Source organism: Sus scrofa, chromosome 1 (genome assembly GCF_054392235.1).
Source record: "Sus scrofa isolate SSC_HxYL_T2T_F1_AM1 chromosome 1, Sscrofa_HxYL_maternal_Yorkshire_Landrace_v2.0, whole genome shotgun sequence".
NCBI lineage: Eukaryota > Metazoa > Chordata > Mammalia > Artiodactyla > Suidae > Sus > Sus scrofa.
Genome location: NC_139383.1, coordinates 252,616,623 through 252,641,415, shown reverse-complemented (window position 1 = coordinate 252,641,415; position 24,793 = coordinate 252,616,623). Strand labels below are relative to the sequence as shown.

The window sequence follows — 24,793 nt, the reverse complement described above, 5'->3', positions numbered from 1 at the left end:
TTCATAATTCTATGTGTATTTTTATTTTGAATAAACTGAAAGAAGTTTTGGGTTTTTAATTTTTTTTCTCCCCGACTCAAAATGCATTGTCATTTACTATAGCCTCTTTTTAAAAATCTGCTAGGGTTAAAAAATAAATAAACAGAGGCCTATCTTTGCTTTAAATCTGTCCTGTAAAATTTTTATAAATCAAATGAAAGGTGACATTGCCAGAAATAGACCATTAACTTGCACTACTAGGTTAGGGAGGACTTAGGGATGTTTCCTGTGTAGTATGTGCTTTTCTTCCTTTTCTTTACATATGATCAACTCTGTTGGTATTTTACTTATCACATTTCTCAAAGCTAAGGGGGTATACATTCTGGATACTTGGGGGAGGGAATAAATTAAAATTTTCACACTGTGTACTGTGTTTTACTGATTGGTTGGATATTGCTTATGAAAATTCCATAGTGGTATTTTTTTTGGATTCTTAATGTGTAACTTAAACATACTATGAAGAGGAGGAGAGCCATAAGCCAGAACATTTGGCAGGAAATGTCCTTATGAATTAAGGAAAAGAAAGTGAAAGTGTTATTAAATTTCTATGTGTTTGTCTAACAAAGTGGCATATGGATGGCATTTAAAACTTTGAATTATACCTAAATCTGGGAAAGGAAGATGCACGTAGAGCAGGTTACTAGTATTGAACTAGATGACTTTTAAGGCTCCTCCTATCATGACACTTAAATTTCCAAAGAGAAAAACCAGCAGAGAAAATGCATTTCAGTAATTCTAACCTTCTATCTTATAGTCTTGTTAGAGTTGTATAGATCAAAAATGAATAAGGCACATACTTGTTTTTTTCATTGTAAAATTGTTAGAGGACCCTACCTATGCCCTCTAGATTCTCTGATTTCCTAGGCCTGCAGTATATAGTCAAATGGGTTCCTGTGCCAGGCCTCAATACTGCCAGGGAACAAAACTAGAGGGAGAAGACCCTCATTGTCATATCAGGAAGCCCAATGCCAGAGGACAGGTTCAAAATTGGCTTTCCTCCAGGCCTGGGTTGGTGCTATAGGCCAAGAGTCATTTTATACTTGGAGTCTAAGTCAATCCCAGTTTGGGGAAAGATTATTTTTAAGCTTAAAAGGCTGACATGTGCCATTATATGTAGTATGTAATATATGTAACAACTTCCAATTCTTTTAAAATATTTATAATAGTTATTTAATGATTGTTATTTTTAAAAATCAGCCTACAGTTCTTACTTATGCATGACTTACCCATCATTTCTTTCAGAATAATAAGTGCTGTTAATAAGGTAGTAAGGGGCATGCTCAGTATATTTTACCGGATTAACAAGAAAGCAGGCCAGAGCTTCCTAAAGGTTGCACCTTTGTCTGTTCTTTTCATTGTTTTTAATGAGTAACTTTGAAATCAGAAATATAGTTTTCAGATCAGAGGATGGACCAAACATGAGGTGGTCAGAATGAAAATTTGCCAACATTAAGCAAGCTAGTACACAAAACCATAAGTAGCACATGCAATTGGCTGGAATAAATTTATAATCCTGTCATTGCCTTTAAAAAATAGTAAACAGAAGATAACACTTAAGAATTGGGTTGCAGAAAATCAGTTTGAGAGTAGTTATTATGATAAAGGCCTTAAGGAGCACATGTTCAGTGACCTAAGATAACTAAGTAGGCTGTTTTTTAAAAAAGGTAGATTTGAAGCTTTATTTAGCATTCATGCATATGGGAACCTAGGCTCTAGCCCTGACACTGTCACTGTTTTCTCTAGAGTGTAAGGCCATTGAGGACAAGGATACTGAATTTTATGCCTGTTATCACCAGTATCTAACATTTCTGGACACTTGGGAGTCATCATCTAATGTCTACAGAATGAGTGAGATACCCACAGTGACCTTAGATAATTCTGTACCCTTGAAGAGCTCAGCATTCACCAGGATTTAGTGCCCAAATTTATAAAAAGTTGTATTTTACAAGCTCAAGTGTGAAGCAGCAAAACACATTAAAGAAATTAAGTTCTTGCCATAGGGCTAGTACAGGGTAGGGGGTGGGGAGGAGCCTGTGGCTAGGACAACAACAAAGAAAGTTGGAGCTGATCGTGCAGGCTTTGTACTGTACCTTATAGCCAATAGAGATCCATCAACAAATTTAAGTAGGGAAGTATGTTCATATTTTTAAGTTTGGAAAATAACACTGTGACAGCAGGTCTAGGTATGATTACCTGAGTCCAACAGGGGAGAAACAATGGCCAGAGCTAAGACAGTGACAGCAGAGGTGGAGAGGAACAGATACAAGAGATTCCATAGGGATTTGTCAACAGCTGGATGTAGAGAGAGCTCCAGGAATCTACAGCTCACAGTTTAGACTTCTTCCCCTCTGAATTCTGAATCAGAAAATATTGCAGGTCAAAGTCTTATTTTATCCAGTCTACTCCAGGCCTCAGGCTCCTCAGCTGTGGAGAGAGGGGATGCTAGACTAGGCTGAAGAACACAGTCAAGTTGTAAAACCACAATTAGAGTAAGCCCTGCTGATAGCCCGTTTTTTCCAGTTTTTCAAAAATTGATGCAGTGGTAAGGGGGACCATAAAAGGATTAAAACTAACATTAGATGAAATTCTGAACATTAAAAAAAAAAAGTTAAATGAACTTTGGAAGACAGAGAATAAGTATCTAAATCATCTCACAGAGGAATTTCCCTTATAGTGCAGCAGGTTAAGGATTCGGTTTTGCCTCAGCTGTGGTGCAGGTAACAACTGTGACATGGGTTTGATCCCCAGCCCAGAACTTACACATGCTACAGGTGCAGCCAAAAGATAAAGCCATCATATGGAGAGGTCTCGGATGAAGTCAGGTTGTCAAAGATCACACATAAAAGAAGGGAAAACTGGCAACGATAATGCCCAAAAAGAGGAAAATGAAATATAAAAGAATGTGAAATATTAAAAGCTCCAAATGAGTTTAAATTTGCAGAAAATGTAAAAGTTGCCAAAAAAGAATTTTAAAACCTGAATCACAGCAAAAATAATAGATAAAGGAGTGAAGTGGGTTAACAATCAGGAAAAGCAGAATAACTCAAGGTTTTTTTTTCTGACAATGAGATCTAGTCAGCCTGGACAAAAACAGAATGACACAAGCAAAACAGCAAATAAATAAATATCTTGATACCTGGAATAGTTTAGGGCTCTTAGGCCCAAATTTCAGTATCGCAGAGAGCTACTGGATGTTGCAAGTGCTGTCTGTTTGCAACTATTGGGAATTTTTGAGATGCATGAGGGAATATAAGGTAACAGAAGACAAAATGGACAAATAGTATTCCAGTTTTCAAAACATAGTTATATGGCCTCAGCTGTTTTCTTGATAAAATATTTCATGGACAAAACTGACATGCTAATCTGAAATATTTGGGGGAAATATTTAAATAGCTGGTAAAGAGTAAATAAACAGTTTTTAAGCCCAATATTTCAAGACCCTGAAGAAAATAAGTTTTTTCAGGACTTAAATTGTTTTATGCTGATTATAACTGTTTTATGTGTTCATTAAATCAGGTTGGTTAGGACTGCTGCTTGGCAACTGTTTTTTAGCTGTGTTTGAATTTTTGTATGTATTTCCAAGTAATAAAACTATATTTATAAAATATTTTTATACTTGAGACTTTTTACTAATTCAATTTGGCATAAATATATTGTGAACATTTTACTCAGAATCCAAATGACCAGAGTCACAAGATTTCCCAGTTTTAAAGCTATTTTTTAGATTGTTTAACAGTACTTGACTCACAATGGGAAGTTGTATGAATCCATGTGTGGATAACTCAAACCTAACCTTTAGCTGAAGCATCAAAGGTCCCTCTTGCAGAGCACACTGGGAAAGGGCTGGCCTGCCCTTAGAGAATAGGTTTTGGAGTCACTGGAAGAGAAAAGGTGCAGTTTATAAACTTCTCTAAAATGTTCCCTTTACTCCTCCCTCCCTACCTTGCCTAGTAAGTTCCTCTATCCATCCTTCAGTGCTCAGGATGATTGTCATCCCGTGTGATCCTGCAGCCCTTTATTTACGTGTTCTTCGAGTACCCCATCTAAAAAAGTTGGATGTATATATATATATCTCCCTTTTCCTTATCACCATGTGAATGATCTGGGAGCAAGAACTGCGCTTTGTATTCTCACCACCTAGAGCACTGTGAGTGATTAATAAATCTGTCATTTCAAAAAGCCAAGTTATGTAACAAATAAATGTAAGAAATGAATTAAGGGACAAGAAAACATTACCAATAACTGGAATGGACCTGGCTGGGTCATCTGTGAATACTAATTATCTGATGTCTAGTCACCTTTAATCCTATATCCTAAATTGACTGTGGGGTCCGAAGATTTTAGTCTAGAATAGATTAAGATCTTAGACCAACTCAGAGATAAACACGACTTTGACAATGACACTAGAGTGCCCTTTGGGGCACTGCAGAGTTCTACAGAGGTCCTGGAAACCTTCGCATGAATGCTACACATTTTCTGTGAGGTATATCTGACTGCCTAGCTTAGTCACTCAGCCTTGTGGTAGGAGAGACTAGAATGAGTTGACAAAATACCTCATGAGGTTTATAATACATCATACATTTACCATTCAGCAAGCATTAATCTACTGTTGCCAGGCTAAGTGTACAACAGTAAACAAGAGACTGCCCCCACTATCATGGAGTTCAAGGTTGTGTGAAGAAGCAAAATAGATGGGTAAAAAGGTGATTATAATAGAATATTGTAGATGCTATGCCATGAGTTAACCACAGGAGCGTGGAGGTATCTGTAGCCTCAAGGATCAGGGGAACTCTCCCAAAAGAAGTAATTTTCTTGGTTAGGAACCGAAAGAGTTATAGTTCCCTAAACTTCCCCTCCAGGAGAATTACATCAATAGAGGTTGCCCTTATTCTCTATTAGTATCTAACTGTAATAGCAAAGTAATAATAGGGATTCCAGAAGGAGAAGAAAAAGAAAGGGATTGAAAATATATTTGAAGAAATTACGGCTGAAAACTTTCCAAACCTAAAGGAAACAGCTATCAAGATGCAGGAAGCACAGAGGACCCCAAACAAGTTGAACACAAACAGGCCCACACCAAGACATATTATAATAAAAATGGCAAAAGTTAAATACAAAGAGAGGAGTCTAAAGGCAGCAAGGAAAAAAAAAAAGAGTTAATTATAAGGGAATCCCCATAGGGCTATCATCTGATTTCCAACAGAAACACTATAAGCCAGAAGAGAGTGGCAAGATATATACAAAGTTCTAAAAGGGAAAAATTTGCAGCCTAGAATACCCAGCAAGAATATCATTTGAAATAGAAGGGGGAAGTAAAGAATTTCTACAACAAATAAAAACTAATAGTACAGCAATACTAAACCCATTCTAAAAGAAACACTGAAAGGGCTTCTCTAAATAAAAAAGCAAGAAAAAATAGGATAGAGGAAATCACAATTGGAAAGCAATCACTTAATAAGCCAGTATACAGATCTAAAAGGAAAAAAAAAAACTGGTAAAAGCAATGATAAACACTAGGAACTGCAAAAGGACAAACATGAAGATGTTAAAAAAGAACTTCAAACTTGTAAAATGTGGGGAAGGAAAGAAAGAAAACCTAGACACTTTTTTTCTTTGTAGAATGTGTTTGAGCCTATATGACTAGCAGGCTAAAGCAAGCAGATACAGGAAGGGGTTAACATACTCGAAAAACACGGCAACCACAAATCAAAACCAAACATTATATCCACAAAAACTAAAAAGAAGAGGACACAAGCATAAAATAAAAGGAAATCATCCAGGCAAAAAAAGAAAAAGGAGAAAGAGAGTCAACTAGAAAGCAAGATTTAAAATGGCAATAAATACATATTTATCAATTATTACCTCAAATGTCAATGAACTGAATGTTCCAATCAAAAGACATAGAGTGTCATATTGGATAAAAAGCAAGAGCTGTCTACAAGAGACTCACCTTAGAGCAAAGGACACATATAAATTGAAAGTGAGGGGATGGAAAAAGACAATTTCATGCGAATCGAAGAGACAGGAAAGCAGGAGTTGCAAAACTCGTATCAGACAAAATAGACTTTCAAACAAAGGCCATAAAGAAAGACAAAGAAGGACACTAATGATGAAATGATCCATTCAAGAATATATTACAATTGTCAATATATATGCCCCTAAGATAGGAGCACCCAAATAGATACAACAAAAACTAACATATAAAATGAGAAATTGACGGCAATACAATAATAGTAGGAGACACCCCACTCACACCAATGGACAGATACTCTAGACAGAAAATCAATAAGGCAACAGAGATCCTAAGTGACACATTAGAAAAGTTAGACTTCATTAACATTTTCAGGACATTACATCCAAAGAAATCAGAACGTACATTCTTTTCAAGTGTATACGGAATATTCTCAAGGACTGACCACACGAAACTAACCTCAACAAATTTAAGAGTATAGAAATTATTTCAAGCATCTTCTCTGACCACAATGGCATGAAACTAGAAATCAACTACAGGAAAACAAATGAGAAAAAAACTGATTACATGGAGACTAAAACAACATGCTACTAAAAAAACCAATGGGTTAATGAGGAACTCAAAAGGGAAGTTAAAAAACACCTTGAGGGAGTTCCTACTGTGGCACAGCAGAAACAAATCCGACTAGGAACCACAAGGTTACGGGTTCGATCCCTGGTCTCCCTCAGTGGGTTAAGGATGCAGCATTGCTGTGAGCTGTTGTGCAGGTTGCAGACTCGGCTCGGATCTGGCATTGATGTGGCTCTGGCGTAGGCTGGCAGCAACAGCTCCAATTAGACCCCTAGCCTGGGACCCTCCATACGCCACAGGTGCAGCCCTAGAAAGGACAAAAGACAAAAAGACAAAAAAATAAAATAAAATAAAATAAAGCAAAAACAAAAAAAACCTTGAAACAAATGATATGAAAACACAGCCATTCAAAATTTATGGGATGCCACAAAAACAGTTCTTAGAGGGAAGTTCACAGTGATAAGGCTTTTCTCAGAAAAGAAAAAAATTTCAAATCAACAACTTAACCTACCACCTAAAAGAATTAGAAAAAGAAGAAAAAAGAAAACCTAAAGTCAGCAGAAGGAAGGAAATCATAAAGATCAGGAAGGAAATCAATAAAATAGAGATTAAAAAAAAAAACAACAACAGAAAAAAACAAAACAACAAAACCAAGACCTGGTTCTTTGAAAGAGTAAACAAAATTGACAAACCTCTGGCCAGAGTCACGAAGAAGAAGAGAGAAAGAACTCAAATACAATAAGAAATGAAAAAGGAAAAATCTCAACAGACACTGCACAAATACAAAAAATCCATAGGAGAATACTATGAACAATTATATGCCAACAAATTTGACAACCTAGACAAAATGGACAACTTTCTAGAAACATACATCCTGCCAAAACTGAAGAAGAAACAGATCAACTGAACAGACCTATCACTAGAAATGAAATCGTATATGTAATAAAAACACTCCCTACAAAAAAAGTCCAGGACCAGATGGCTTCACAGGCAAATTCTACCAAACATACAACAAAAAACTTATACTCATCCTTCTTAAGCTTTTCCAAAATGTTGAAGAAGAAGGAACACTCCCAAAAACATTCTATGAAGCCACCATCACCCTAATACCAAAACCAGACAAAGATGCTACCAAAAAAGAAAAGTATAGTTCAATATCTTTGAGGAATATAGATGCAAAAATTCTCAACATAATTTTAGCCAACCAAATCCAACAACATAAAAAAGATCATACACCACAACTAAGTGGGATTCATCCTAAGTTCACAAGGATGGTTCAACACAGGATAATAAATCAACATCATGCACCGCATCAACAAAAAGAAAAGTCAAAAAACCACATGATTATCTCAATAGATGCAGAAAAAGCATCTGACAAAATCCAACATCCATTCATGATAAAAACTCTTACCAAAGTGGGTACAGAGGGAACATACTTTAACATAATAAAAGCCATTTATGACAAACCCATAGCCAATAAAATACTCAAAAGAGAAAAGCTGAAAGCCTTCCTGCTAAAATCTGGAACAAGAAAAGGATGCCCACTCTCACCAGTTTTACTCAACATAGCATGGGAAGTCCTAGCCACAGCAATCAGACAAAGAGAAGAAATAAAACGTATCCAAACTGGAAGAGAAAAAGTGAAATTGTCACTCTATGCAGATAACATGATACTGTATAAGGACTAAGGACTCCATACAAAAATTACTTGAATTGTCAATGAACTCAGCAAAGTAGCAGGATACAAGATTAACATTCAGAAATTGGTTGCATTTCTGTATACTAACAGTGAAACATTATAAAAGAAATATAAAAATACAATACCTTTTAAAATTGTATCCCAAAACATTAAATATTTAGGAGTAAACCTAAGCAGGTGAAAGACTATATGCTGAGAACTATAAAACGTTAATCAAGGAAATTAAAAAGGGTTCAAAGTAATGGAAAGATATTCCATGTTCCTGGATTAGAAGAGCCAATACTGTTAAAATGGCCATACTACCCAAAGCAATCTAGAAATTCAGTGTAATCTCTATCAGATCACCTATGACATTTTTCACAAAACTACAACAAACCAAAAATTTATATGGAACCATAAAAGACCCAGAATTGCCAAAGAAATCCTGAGGGGAAAAAAACCAAGCAGGAGGAATAACTATCCCAGACTTCAGACAATATTACAAAGCTACAGCGACCAAAACAGACAAATAGACCAATGGAACAGAATAGAGAGCCCAGAAATAAACCCAGACACCTATGGTCAATTTATCTTCAACAAAGGACACAAGAATATAAAATGGTGAAAAGACAGTGTCTTCAGCAAGTGGTGCTGGAAAAACTGGACCAGTCACATATCAATCAATGAAACCAGAACACACCCTCACACCATACACACAAATAAATCAAAATGGCTTAAAGACTTAAACATAAGACAAGGCACCATAAAACTCCTAAGTGAACATAGCAAAACATTTCTGACATGGCCCGTACAAATGTTTTCTTTGGTCAGTCTCCCAAGGCAATAGAAATAAAAACAAAAATAAACCAATGAGACCTAATCAAACTTACAAGTTTTTGCACAGCAAAGAAAGCCATTAAAAAAAAAAAAAAAGACAACCTATGGAATGGGAAAAAGTAGTTTCAAACAATGCAACTAAAAAGGACAGAAGAACTAAATAGACATTTCTCCAAAAGAGATATAGAGATGGCCAACAGGCACATGGAAAAAATGCTCAGCATCACTGATTATTAGAGAAATGCAAATCAAAACTACTCTGAGGTACCACCTCATACCAGTCAGAATGGCCATCAATTAACAAGTCAACAAATAACATATGCTGGAGAGGGTATGGAGAAAAGGGAACCTTCCTGTGCTATTGGTGGGAATGTAAGCTGGTACAACCACCATGGAAAACAGCATGAAGGTACCTTAGAAAACTATATATGGAACTATCATATAACCCAGCAGTCCCACTCTTGGGCATATATCTGAACAAAACTTTCCTTAAAAAAGACAGTTCCCGTTGTGGCTCAGTGGTTGACGAATCTGACTAGGAACCATGAGGTTTGATCCCTAGCCTCAATCAGTGGGTTAAGGATCTGGTGTTGCCATGAGCTGTGGTGTAGGTCGCAGACACAGCTCAGATCCTGCACTGCTGTGGCTGTGGCATAGGCTGGCGACTACAGCTCTGATTAGACCCCTAGCTTGGGAACCTCCATATGCTGTGGATTCGGCCCTAGAAAGGACAAAAGACAAAAACAAAAACAAAAACAAAACAAAACAAAAAAACCACATGCACCTGTATGTTCATTGCAGCAGTATTCACAATAGCCAAGATGTGGAAATAACCTAAATGTCTATCGACAGATGATTGGATTAGGAAGATGTGGTATATATTCACAATGGAATACTACTCAGCCATAAAAAAGAATAAAATAATGAATGCCATTTACAGCAACATGGATGGAACTAGAGTCTCATACTAAGTGAAGTAAGTCAGAAAGACAAATACCATATCACTTATATCTGGAATCTAATATATGGCATTAATGAGCCTATCTACAGAATAGAAGCAAACTCATGAACATGGAGAACAGACTTGGTTGCCAATAGGCACGGGGGAGGGAGTGGGATGGACTGGGAGTTTGGAGTTAATACATGCAAACTACTGTGTTTGGATTGCATAAGCAATGAGATCCTGCTCTATAGCATGGGGTACTATATCTAATCGCTTATGATGGAACATGACGGAGAATAATGTGAGAAAAAGAATATATGTGTGTTGTGTGTGTGTATGTATGAATGACTGGGTCACTTTGCTATACAGCAGAAGTTGACAGAACATTGTAAATCAACTATAACAAAAAGTAAACAAAAAAAATACTAGGTATTGCTGCCCTGTTGTTTCTTTCCAAACTCTGGGCCAACCAGGAAAAAGATCACATACTTGCCTATCTGTGCCATGTCTCATGTGTTTTACTTATTGTGATGGGTGCTAAGGAGGAAGCTGTATGCCCACTCTCTTGATGCCTATCTGTGCCATGTCTCATGTGTTTTACTTATTGTGATGGGTGCTAAGGAGGAAGCTGTATGCCCACTCTTGATGCCATGTGCACACTTGCCTAGGTAAGATCAGAGCAGTCCTAGAAGCCTGACACTATGATTGTTTTCTTGCCCTAACCATTTTCCAAGAGGAGGGTACTTGGCTATGTGCATAGTGAAGGAAAAAATATAAGGCCACTATTGCTGACTAAACAGTTTTTCATAATTCTTCATGTCATTTAAAACACAGTTGAATAGTCCATTTAAGGACTTTTCTAGGATTAGAAGGTAAATTTCCTGCTCTGTGGCTTCTAGAATCCAACTTTTCCCCTTAAATTTTAGATTTTTGCCCAAGCTCAGTGTTCTGGCACCTTCTCTGTTTTCTGGTTCCTCAAAGATTACTGGTATTTCACGATCCCATCTAGAGTTCCCACTAAACTTAGGATTTTTTTTATCTGAGCCTAGAAAGTACAGATTCTTTTAGAACACAGATGCTTTTTTTAATGGTAACCCCACACTTATTTCCATTAAGGGTTACTAGGGTGATGGTGTAATTATTTCACCCAAACCAGACATTTGAGAGTGAAAGGGAGCATTATTAATAATTTCACCAGGCCAAGAGATGTAAATCAAGATTGTTCCATACAAATTGGGAGATATGATCACTCTATTCCTAACCAGCTCTTATACAATTTCATATTTGGTTATCATTCTTCATAGATACATGAAAAAAAAATTTAATTTCCACCAAGCATCTGTCATCATTATGCCACCTTCTTAACAACTAAGACTTTTTAAAAGGTTATTTTAAGAATTCTTGGTATTTTTATCAAGTCTCAACTCACTTTAAGAGCCTCCCTAACACTGATCTTCTAGGTACAAAATAATTTTTCATTAATGAGCCTTTCCTTTAAACTTTGGTAAAAAATAGGAGCTACTGCTGTGGCACAACACGATTGGCAGAATCTTTGGAGTGCTGGGATGCAGGTTTGATCACTGGCCCGGCGCAGTGAGTTAAGGATCCAGAATTGCCACAGCTGTAGCTTAGTTTGCAGCTGTAGTTTGGATCTGATCCCTGGCCTGGGAGCTCCATATGCCATGGAGTGGCCGGAAAAAAAAAAAAAAAGAAAGAAAGAAAGAAAGAAAGAAACTTTGGGGAAAAATAATAGTAACAGTTACAACAATAACAGTAGTAACTAACATATGCACAGTAACTGTGAGCCAGGCTCCACTCTAGGCACTTAATATGTATAAATTTTTAAAATCTTCATGACCACCCTGTACAATGGGCATAGTAATGGGGATGCGGGATGCAAGGAGGGGAATACTAAGGAAGTCCCGAGTTATTGGCCCTACCGTACCTATGTAAGAGGCAGCCATTAATTATGAATAATAAAACCTAGAAAAGAAAGAAAGCGAACTAATACCTATGGGAGAATAAGTAAGTGCCAACCACTTTATTCTTTTTCATTCCTATCAAATCACTAAGAGGCTGCTGGATGGAATGAGTACATGGTCTTTAGTATTAGAAGCCTTGGTTCAGGGAGAAAAAAGATGGCAGCAACAGAGTAGGATGTAAGGCTCACCTACTCCCACAAATCCATTGAAAATCCATCTATATGTGGAAAATTTTACCCAGAAAATCTGCTGAATGCTGACAATAAGAACCCAGGATTCCAATAGAGAAAGAAAAGCTTCACAAAATTGGCTAGGACAAAAGAAAGAAGACAAAGAGAGACAAAGGAAGAACTTTGGAGTACTGGAGGGAAAGAGAGCAATCGGTATAAGGCAGTTAAAAAGGAAACAGTCCTCTACAAATGGTCAGTGTCACCGCCCTGCACTCCCCAACTATAAGCTGGGGGAGGAGAGAGGCCAGGAACTGAAACTCAAGCTTTGGATATCAGACTCAGAGAGAAGCTGGGGCTGGCCACCTGGGGAAAAACTAGGATGGGTAGCATGGAGACAGCTGGAGGGACTGCAGTCTAGAGTGACCACATTTGAAGCTATAATTTGAGGAATCCCAGGTGGGCTTGGAGGGAAGTCACCATTATTAGGGGGTGCTTGAGAGAAGGGGCAGGATCCACCACTTTAGCCTTACCACATGCGACCTCTCTCAGACCATAAGATCCCAACTGCCCCAGATCCTGCTTAGCAATGGCTGCAGAGCAGCCCACAGCTCTTAAGGCTACAGAGAAAGTGGAGCAAGCAGAAGGAACCCTTAGAGCAAATGGAGGGAACTAGGGAATAGCAGAGTCCACATGGTGCCAGCCAACGGCCAGGCAGGGGAATACTGAAGCAACTGCCCTAACAGTGCAGAAGGCTCAGCGGATCATGGATGGCACAGAGTGTGGGTGAAGAGCCCTGTTTTCCCTAGGGGACATAAGATGATTTTGGAAACAGTGCAGACAAGCAGACTCCACAAGGGGACCCCTGAGCAGAGGGAGAGCCACAATTTTCATGGGGGGTAAAGGAAGTTATTTCAGAAACAGTGCAAAAGATTCTGGGTCCTGGGAGTCCACGAAGAGCCAGGGGCAGGCGCAGAGCTGAAATTTAACTGGGAGGGGTGGAGAAAGTCATCTCTGAAGCAGCACCGAGGAACACAGTTCTGCAAAGGGCCTCCAAGGTGGGCACAAAGCCATGACCTTCCTAAGAGTTGGAGAAAGTTATCTCGGAAACAGGAAAAGATTCTGGGAATCCACAAGGGGCTTCTGGACAAGCAAAGAAACACGATTTGCCTAGGGGACGGAGGGTGATTTGGGAATCAGCACAGACTGTTCAAGATTCTGCAAGGGGCTTCCTGGTCAGCTACAGAGCCATTATTTGCCTATAGGGTGGAAGAAAGGTATCTCGGAAGCAGTGCAAAAGATCCTGGAAATCCACAAGGGACCTTCTGGGCTGGTGGAGAGCTGTGAAAAGCCCAATGAACTGGTAAAGCTATTTTAGAAACTGTGCAAAAGGTCCTGGGAGTCACAAAAGGCCTGGTGGGTGGGCGAAGACTGCAACCTGCATAGGGGGTGGAGAAAGTGAACTTGGAAATAGCACAAAGCATCCTGAGAGTTATAAGAGGCCAGATGGGCAGGTGGAAAGCCCCAAAAGGCCCAGTGAAGGGGCAAAGTGAACCTGAAAACAATGGACACAGCCCAGGAGACACAAACAGCCTGGCAGATTGGTGGAGTGATCCCAGGAATAGCACAAGCTCTGTGATCCCTGCCAACGAGCACCAGGGGACCATGGAAGCAGCATATGTTGCACAGCTAGCCAAAGGAGTTGAGAGGGGACCAATGGTGCAGGTTTTTACTTTGCAGTGCCTACAGGGAGCACTCTACTGTCAGCCTGATAGGAGAAGAGACCACTGGAACACTGCAGGCCTTAAAGCTTCAGAGAAAGCCTTTTAGCAACAGTTAGGGAGCAGCCCTGCCTCTGGGGCTACAGAGAATGCCCCCCAGCACTCCTGTCCCCCCATCTACAGAGAGCAGTCCCTAGAGCCTCCTTGACAAAGGGAGGGACAGCAGGATCAACTGCTGACATTACCAATTACAGGAAACTGTCCTGACAGGTGCCTGGTCACAGGAGCCAGTAATGACCCCATGACCATACTCCCCCTACCAGAAAAGTAATCTTGTGAATTAAAAACCACTGTCAGCACTCACATAGACCCCATTCCTAACAGCCACCCGGCTTCAGGGGTGGTAGCATAATAAACTGCTCCCATCACATGCTCTAGGTACACGTGAGCCACTACCACCCTGAGAACTCCAAGATGAGGCATGAACATACCTGTCATAGAGGGGGAAATAAATATAAAAAGTTAGACACTATGAGATGGCAAAGAAATAGCTTTCAGACAAAGGAACAAGACAAAAAACACACAAAAACAGCTAAGTAAAGAGGAGATAGATAATCTACCTGAAAAACAATTCAGAGTGATGACAGCAAAGATGATCCAAGACCTCTGGAAAAAATGGAGACACAGATAGAGAAGTTATGAGAGATGTTTAACAAAGAGCTAGAAGACTTAAAGAACAAGCAAACTAAGATGGATAGCACAGTATCTGAAATGAAGAATACACTAGAAGGAATCAAGAGCAGGGTAACGGAGGCAGAAGAACAAATAAGTGACATAGTAGACAGTGGTAGAAATCACTGCCACAGGGGAAAAAAAATAAAGAAAAAAGAATGAAAAGAACTGAGGAAAGTCCAAGAGATCTCTAGGACAACATCAAACGTATGACATTTGTATCATACAGGTTCAGAAGGAGAAGAGAGAGAAAAAGGACCAGAGAAAATATGTGCAGAGATTACAGCTAAAAACTTCCCTAATATGGGAAAGGACACACTCAATTTGAGGAAGCACTGAGAATCCCACACAGGATGAACCCAAAGAAACAGTGAGACACGTACTAATCAAACTGACAAAAATTAAATACAAAGAAAAAAATATTAAAAGCTAAAGGGGAAAAGCAACGAATAACATACAAAGGAACCCCTACAACGGTAACAGCTGATCTTTCAGCAGAGACTCTGCAAGCTAGAAGGGAGTGGCAAGATATATTTAAGGTGATGAAGGGGAGGAACTTAGAACCAAGAATAATATACCCAGCAGGGCTCTCATTCAGATTCAATGGAGAGATCAAAAGCTTTTAAGAGAAGTAGGAGCTAAAAAATTCACCATCTTCAGAGCATCTCTACAACAACTACTAAAGGAATTTCTCTAAGGAGAAAAGAAAAAGCCACAATTAGAAACAAGAAAATTTCAAATGAGAAAACTCACTGGTAGAGACAAAGATAATACAGACCTAGAAAATCACCCACTGACAAATATGCTATCAAAACTAGCAGGCATGAGAAGAGGAGAAGGCAAATGCAGAACACTGAAAATGCATTTGAAAATGAGAGAACCGCAACCCCAAACAATTCTGTACACACAAAGATATGGTCATATCCAAATCTAATGGGAACCATAAACCAAAAACTATAATAAACACATATAAAAAAGAAAAAAACAGGAGTTCCCATCATGGCTCAGTGGTTAATGAATCCAACTAGGAACCATGAGGTTGCAGGTTTGATCCCTGGCCTTGCTCAGTGGGTTAAGGACCCGGCATTGCCGTGAGCTGTGGTGTAGGTTGCAGACACGGCTCGGATCCTGCATTGCTGTGGCTGTGGGTGTAGGCCCGTGGCTACAGTTCCGATTAGACCCCTAGCCTGGGAACCTCCATATACCATGGTTGAGGCCCTTAAAAAAAAAAAAAACGCAAAAAACAAAATGAAACAAAACAAAAACAAGATCCATATATTTGCTGTTTACAAGGGACCCACTTCAGACAGCAGGGCACATACAGACTAAAAGTGAGGGCATGGAAGAAGATATTCAATACAAATGGAAATCAAAGTAAAGCAAGAGTAGCAATAATTATATCAGACAAAATGACTTTAAAATAAAGAAAATCACAAGAGAAAAGAAGGGTACTACATAATGATCAAAGGATCAATTCAAGAAGAAGATATAAAAATTGTAAATATGGATGCACCTAACATAGGAGCACCTCAATATATAAGGAAACTGATGATAGCCATAAAAGGAGAAGTTGACAGCAACACAATAATAGTGGGAGATCTTAACACCCCGCTTACATCAAGGGACAGATCTTCCAGACAGAGAATCAATAAGGAAACAGAGACCTTAAACAACACCCTAGGCCAGAGAGATTTAACTGAAATTTATAGAACTACCCATCCCAAAGCAGCAGAATATACATTCTTCTTATTGTCTGCACATTGAATATTCTCCAGGATAGGTCACAACTTGGGCCACAGATGAAGCCTTGATTAATTTTAAAAAGTTGAAATGATCCCATGCATTTTCTCTGACCACAATGCTATGAGACTAGTAATCAACTACAACAAAAAACAGCAAAAAACACAAACTCTTGGAAGCTAAACAATAATCTACTGAACAAACAATGGATCACTGAAGTAATCAAAGAGGAAATCAAAAGATACTTAGAGACAAATGACAACAAAGATACAACAACCCAAAACCTATGGGACACAGCAAAAGCAGTTCTGAGTGGAAAATTTATAACAAAACAATCTTATGTCAGGAAAGAAGAAAAATCTCAAATAAACAACCTAACCTTACATCTAGAACAAACAGAGAAGGAAGAAGAGACAAAAATCTAAATTAGCTTATTCTGCAAGGCCACCCACCCTGATACCAAAACCAGACAAGGTTACCACAAAGAAAGAAAATTACAGACCAGTATCACTGCTGAACATAGATAGGAAAGTCCTCAACAAAATACTAGCACACCAAATCCAAATATATATTAAAAGGATCATACACCATGATCAAGTGGGATTTATTCCAGGGATGCAAGGATTCTTCAATATCCACAAATCAATGTGATACACCATATCAACAAACTTAAAAATAAAAACCATATGATCATCTCAATAGATACAGAAAAGGCTTTCAAAAAAATTCAACACCCGTTTCTGACAAAAACTCTCTTGAGAGTGCGCATAGAGGGAACCTACCTCAACATAATAAAAGCCATATATGAAAAACCCACAGCTAACATCATTCTCAGCGGTGAAAAGCTGAAAGAATTCCCACTAAAATCAGGAACAAGACAAGGATGTCTGCTCTCACCACTATTATTCAACATAGTCTTGGAAGTCCTAGCCATGGCAATCAGAGAAGAAAAAGAAATCAAAGGAATACAAATTAGAAAAGAAGTAAAACTATCACTATTTGCAGATGACATGGATACTATACCTAGAAAACCCTAAAGACAGCACCAGAAAACTGTGAGAACTTATCAATGAATTTGGCAAAGTTGCAGGCTACAAAATTAATACACAGAAACCGACTGAATTTCTTTATGCTAACAATGAAAGATCAGAAAGACAAATCAGAGAAATCATCCCATTTACCACTGCATCAAAAACAATAAAATACCTAGGAATAAACTTACCTAAAGAGACAAAAGACCTGTACTCTGAAAACTATAAGACAATGATGAAAGAAATCAAAGATGACACAAACAGATGGAAGGATGTAACACACCCTTGGATCAGAAGAATCAATATTGTCAAAATGACTGTACTACCCAAGGCTATCTACATATTCAATGCAATCCCTATCAAATTACCAAGGACATTCTTCACAGAACTAGAACAGAATATTTTAAAATTTGTATGGAAACACGAGAGACCCCAAATAGCCAAAGCAATATTGAAAAAGAAAAACACATATGGAGGACTCAAGTTTCCTGACTTCAGACAATATGACATAGCTACAGTTATCAAAACAATATGGTAATGGGAATTCCCATCATGACTCAGAGAAATGAACTCAGCTAGTATACATGAGGATGGGGTTTGATCCCTGGCCTCATTCAGTGGGTTAAGGATCCGGCATTGCCAAGAGCTGTGGTGTAGGTTGAAGGCATGGCTCAGATCTACTGTTGCTGTAGCTGTGGTGTAGGCCAGCAGTTAAACGGCTCTGATTCAACCCCTAGCCTGGGAATTTCCATATGCTGCACCTGTGGCCCTATTAAAAAAATAGATGGTACTGGCACAAAAACAGAAATATAAATCAATGGAGCAGGACAGAAAGCCCAGAAACAAACCCAAGTACCTATGGTCAACTGATCTATGACAAAGGAGGAAAGAACATACAGTAGAAGAAAAATAGTCTCTTCAATAAATGGGGCTGGGAAAACTGAAAAACTACATGTTTAAAAAAAATGAAAAAAGAATCCTATCTAATACTATACACAAAAATAAACTCAAAATGGATTAAAGACCTAAATATAAGGCCAGATACTATAAAACTCCTAGAGGAAAACAAAGGCAGAAGCTCTTTGACATAAATCACAGCAACATCTTGTTCGATACATCTCCTAGAATAATGACAATAAAGATACAAATAAACCGGAGTTCCTGTCGTGGCTCTGTGGTTAATGAATCTGACTAGGAATGATGAGGTCACCAGTTTGATCCCTATCCTCGCTCAGTGGGTTAAGGATCTGGCGTTGCTTTGAGCTGTGGTGTAGGTCACAGTCACGGCTCGGATCCAGCATTGCTGTGGCTCTGGTGTAGGCCGGCAACTACAGCTCTCATTAGACCCCTAGCCTGGGAACCTCCATATGCCATGGGTGTGGCCCTAGAAAAGACAAAATAAATAAATAAATAAATAAATAAATAAATAAATATTTTTTTAAAAAGATACAAATAAACCAATGGGACCTAGCTAAACTCAAAAGCTTTTGCACAGTAAAAGAAATATTAAAAAATGAAAAGACAATCCACAGAATGGGAGAAAATAGTTTCAAATGATGCAACAGAAAAGGACCTCATCTCCCCAATACAGAAACAACTCATACAACTCAACAACAAAAAACAAACAACCCAACTGAAAAATTGGCAGAAGACCTAAATAGACAATTCTCCAAAGAAGATACACAGATAGCCAATGGACACATGAAAAAATGCTGAATATCACTCATTATTAGAGAAATTCAAATGAAAACTACAATGAGGTACCACTTCCCACTGATCAGAATGGTCATCATTAATAAATCAACAAATAACAAATGCTAGGGAGGGTGTGGAGAAAAGGGTTCTCTCCTTCACTGTTGGTGGGAATGTAAACTGGTACAACCACTATGGAAAACAGTATGGAGGTACCTCAGAAAACTAAATATAGAACTATCATATGACATAGCAATCCCACTCCTGGGCATATATCTGGACAAAACTCATTTAAATAGATACATGCACCCCTATATTCATCACAACGCTATTCACAATAGCCAAGGCATGGAAACAACCTAAATATCCACTGCCAGATAAATGAATTAAGAAGATGTGGTACATATACACAATGGAATGCTAGTTAGCTGTAAAAAAATCAACTAACACCATTTGCAGCAACATGGATGGAGCTACAGATTCTCATACTAAGTAAAGTAAGCCAGAAAGGACAAATACCTTATGATATCACTTATTTGTGGAATCTAAAATATGGCATGGATGATCCTGTCTACAAAACAGAAATAGATCATGGCCAAGGAGAGCAGATTTGTGGTTCCAGGGGGGAGGGAGTGGGATGGACAGGCAGTTTGGGATTTTTGGATGCAGACTGTTGTATTTGGAATGGATGGACAATGGGGCTCTACTGTACAACACAGAGAACTGTGTGTGACTGGATCACTATGCTGTACAACAGAAACTGAAGAAATATTATAAATCAACTATACTTTAATAATAATAAAAAAGAAACCTTGGTTCAAATCCTGTCAAATGCCTACCTTCTAACTTCAACCTTGCACTTGCCTAATTCCAATCTGTTTGCCTGACAGAACAATTAAATTCCTGCCACTACTCTGTTTCAATACATCTATCAGATTATTAAGCCTTCTTGGTTCCCTACTATTGTGACCCCACCAATCCTATGGTACAACAGAAGACAATCCAATTTTCCTACACTATTTTTTCAGTATCTTGTATATCCTCTCTTCTAAGTCATGACTTTTAACTGGAAAAAGAGAGAGAAATATCTTTACCTTCAAATTCTGAAGTTTTCAAATCATGACTTCAAAATCCTAGAGCTGTTTTCCAGATGTCTTCTGTTGCCTTGTTCATTCCTATGTTAATATACAGAAGTGACTACTGAGCAAAGGTTTGATGTCTTAGAAAGCTTTTCAACATTTCAATACATATCCCTGAAAACAGAAGAACACACATGCCATGACCTCATCACTCACCTGGGAGTCACTAACCAGGGTGGTTTCCTTTCCCCTTCTCAACACTGTACTTCATATTATGAGATATTCTAAGAAGCAAATGATATGGTACTTGCCCTGTAAGATGCCTACATACTAGTTGGGGGGATCACACTGCCAGAAATGAAAAAATTTTATATCGTTATGAAGTTGTAAAACCCTGCAGGATTAGCCTCAAGGAAAATGAGAGCCACTGAATTGCAGTTGTCAGGAAATATTCACATAGGGATGGAAAACTGGACCATAAAGGAGGTCTTGGACACTAAAAGGCAAAAGTAAATTTCATGTCTATTTTCTCAGTGGGTTTTCAATAAATATTTATGAAATGAAACAGGATAGGAAGAAAGCAGGCATTCAGTATTAAGCAGAGGATCTCACAGCAGAGAGGCAAGAAAGCACAAATCATTTCTTACATATGGGAAAGGAAAGCAAATATGACAAATAAACCAAGAGCCCAGGCAAATGTGAGGATTATTACTAACTTCTCTAGCAATGAAGCAAAAGGAAGAACTCAGAGGGTTATAACAGTTACCTGATACAAATGGATTATCTTAATCCCTTTAAACAAAATAAATATATATATAATTATACACATATAAAAACCACCTAGTCTGTATGTTCATCTAATCATCTAATCAACTTCATCACTCACATTTAATTCCTTGGTTTTCTCTAAAGCACACTACATTTCTTAGTGTTACAAACCCTTTGCACCTGCAATTCCTCTGCCACTTGAAATCTCACAGACCCGGTTTTCAGTCATGCATATTCTTCCCTAGGGTTCTCTGCTCAAATGCCACATGTTCCACAAAGACTTTCCCTTCTTTTCCAGGCAGAGTTAGTCGCTCCATTCTCTGTGTGCTAATATTACTTTGTTCATTCTTATTTTAGGAAACTTAACCATGTTTTACTGTGATTTACTTGCTTTGAGAATCTGAATCATTAGCCTGAATGTTTTACAAGGGTAGATTCTATAGGACTAATATTTTCCTACATATGGCATTAGCACACAACACACAACGAGCATTCAGGGAAATGTTGATTAAGTGAATTTATTGCATGTTACCTTATAAGAGCACCACTCAGCAACATAATCAATGAATTCACAGGCTTTATAGAATTTTCAGAAATTCTCACCATTGGGTCTTCTCTTGTCCTGACTCTTGATAATAACAAGGGTTTTAACAATAAAGTGGAAAACATTTTTAGAGAAGTATTTAATGAAACCCATGTAAACATCCTTTTTAGTGATTAACCCTAATATAAACCAATCTCAAGTACTTGAGAAATGTATGGATAACATGTACTACTGAATGTTTTCCTCAAATATCAATAGTCAAATTTTTCACAGGAGCTGGACAATGGTCCATTCAAAACTGGAAAAAATCTATGCAGCTAAATCCTCATGCTTTGGCTAGCTGATGTGCAGGTGAAAAGATGGACATTGTTCTGGAGGTTAAGAAATTCAATGTAATTTCTTCTGGGAGGACAAAAGATTTCTTCTCCATAGGAGACAACTTTTAGGCTTGTTCAAGAGCTTAAACAAACTCAACTAATTTTTTTTCCATGTAGTATCACAGGAGTTCCCTGGTGACTCAGCAGGTTAAGGATATGGAATTGTTACCGCTGTAGCTCTGGTTACAGTTGTGGCACGGGTTCGATCCCTGGTCCAGGAATTTATGCATGCCATGGGCATGGCCAAAAAGAAGGGCAAAAGACTTGACTAGATATTTCTATAAAGATACATAAATAACCAATAAGCACATGAAAAAAATATTCAACATCATGAATCACAACCAAGATGCAAATCAAAGCCCCAATAAGATACAACTTTACACCCACTAGGATAGCTATAGCCAAAACAAAAAAAAATTTTTAATTTAAAATGTAGAATTACAGAAATTACCTTAGTCTGGAAAAAATGTAAACAGTTTATTACCAGTTTGTACCTTCACTATATAAAAACCCTAAAATCATTCTTGTGGAATGTCTGATTTTCAGTGGCATTGTCAGATAGGGAGTAATGAGTTTGAAGAGGATGAAGCTGGAGCCAGAATATGGAAGACTGAATTTTATCAAGTATTCAATAGGATTCACCAAAAATATTTCAGCAGAAAACCAAAGACAGGTCTGGTAGCAGTGATGTGAAGAATGTCAGCCTAAAGTTGGGGAAGATGAGATAGGGGATGTGAGGTAATAAAGTGATGGCTATGAATAAATTTTTTAAAATGAATGCAACTAACATGCAAAGAATTGGCAAGATCCAGTGAGAGACTAGATATAAAGAATGGGAATGTTAAGTTGGTGACCATTAAGCTTTATGGTTGAGGAGTCCCTGGCTAGAATGCAAGAAAGCATTCAGGCCCAAGTAAAAGCTTACAAGAGACAAAGCCAAAATGAGAACTCTGATCTGATTCTCCATCAAATTCTCTTTCCACTACAGCTGTTGCCTAATGTAGAATGTTAAAGCTGGTCTGAAAGACCACAAGCTCCAGCAGACAACTTGATAAAGCATAACAAAAAAGTTCACATTGAGGACTTTTTTTCTTAGAGCATGATTATAATTCTAATTTGTGCTAACTACTTTTAATCTTGGGCAAATCATTTACTTTTGACACTTTTGCTGTTTTACTTGAATTTATTTCTTTGTTAATATTGCACAGATGTTTTTCTTATCTCCCACAATATATTTCTTTGAGGACAGTGATTTGGATAATATATGGATCTTTTACCACTGATTATTTATAATATCCAAGGAGTGTCTCTGTACAACAGTGTCTAATAAATATAAACAGTTGAGAACCACCTGTTAGAAACAGCATGAAGTATTAATACAAATAGAACCTGTTTGCATTAACTTAGGCTAGTGGGGAAGATTCTTGACCTTTTATTAGGCCTCTGACTATCTAAGAACAGTTTCTAGCATTCTTAAGTACCTGATAGCCACAGCCATGTCATACTTTATTATGAGTGCAGAATATGTCCCATTTTACAGGAGAACTGTTTCCCAAGCTCTTTTTCATCCTTCCTCCCAAAGATTTCATATGACAGCAATGAGGGACAAGAGGGACCCTGAGAACAACATTTCAGTTTCAAAGTTAACACAAAGAATGGCTTGGTTTGGCTTCTGTACTTTCAGTGGAGAAAAATGTGGTACACTACATGTTTACATTTCCGTTTCCTCAACTTCTTGTGATTGATAATACTAGTATTCAGTCCTTAACTTCCGTGCAAACTACTTACAGCACCCTAGGGGCAGGCAGCCCACAGGGGAAAGTTTTTGGATTTGTGGAATTCTCCCTGTACAGCATTCAGCTTCAGTATAATCTAAAAGTTCTTGTTCTGGGAACTCTGGCCAGCACACCCCCTTTTCTGGGCACTTTTAAGTTAATGGCTGCAGCAGAAGTGGGTAGGGGAGCTAAGCCAGCAGATGAAAACAAAACTGAGGAAGGACAAGAGGAGGAGAGGTCATAAGGACAAGGAAGTATAGTCTGTGACTAATAAACACTGAGATGGAGTTTTTATATGATTTGTAAAATGTCTTTGGAGGCAATTCCAAGAGAAGTCTCAAAAATGGTCTAAATAATATTACAATCCCTATAGTAAGTGCAGAGCCCCCCAAGAGTACTATTTAAAAGGATAATCATTTGATTCTAGGAGTTATGATTGTTCTTAAAAAAACACATTATGGATTTCCTGGGGGGAAAAAAGTCTTTAGAAGTGCTGCCTTTAGCCAAAAGAGTCTCTGTATATTTTAAGAATTTAAAGTGTCCCTTACTTTATAATTTGTTGCAGTAAAAATAGACATGAATCATAGAGATGAATTTAATCTGATATAGTAGGGCATTAAATTCTATTTTAAGATTGGTTCTTCTGTCATATTGACTAATTTTATATATACATTTTTTCTGTCATATTGACTAATTTTATATATATATATATATACACACACATATATATATATTATATTATTATTATATTTTTAAAGGGCTGCACCCACGGCATATGGAAGTTCCCAGGCTAGGGGTCTAATCAGAGCTACAGGTGCCAGCCTACATCACAGCCACAGCAATGAGGGATCCAAGCCGTATCTTCAACCTACACCACAGCTATAGCAATGCCAGATCTTCAACCCACTGAGTGAAGCCGGGGATCCAACCTGCATCCTTATGGTTACCAGTCAGATTTGTTTCCACTGAGCCATGATGGGAACTCCCATATTGACTAATTTATACATCTAAACACTTTATAGTTATAGGTATATCATTTATAGTTGATCAAACACTTCTAGAAATTTCTACAAAAAGTTGGCTATTAGGTTCCATTATGGGGAAATTAGATACAATTTCTAAATAATTTTATATTATAAAACTTTTA

The 24,793-nt window shown here is 38.0% G+C and overlaps 1 long non-coding RNA gene across 1 annotated transcript; it reads right to left on the bottom strand.

Moving 5' to 3' along the window:
* Positions 1-18: 18 nt before the first annotated feature.
* Positions 19-24,105, bottom strand: LOC146407114 (uncharacterized). Its single transcript, XR_014824887.1, has 2 exons — positions 20,198-24,105; positions 19-3,916 (listed from the first exon to the last, which is right to left on the bottom strand). It is a non-coding gene; the product is annotated as an uncharacterized LOC146407114 (long non-coding RNA).
* Between the last annotated feature and the right edge of the window lie 688 nt (positions 24,106-24,793).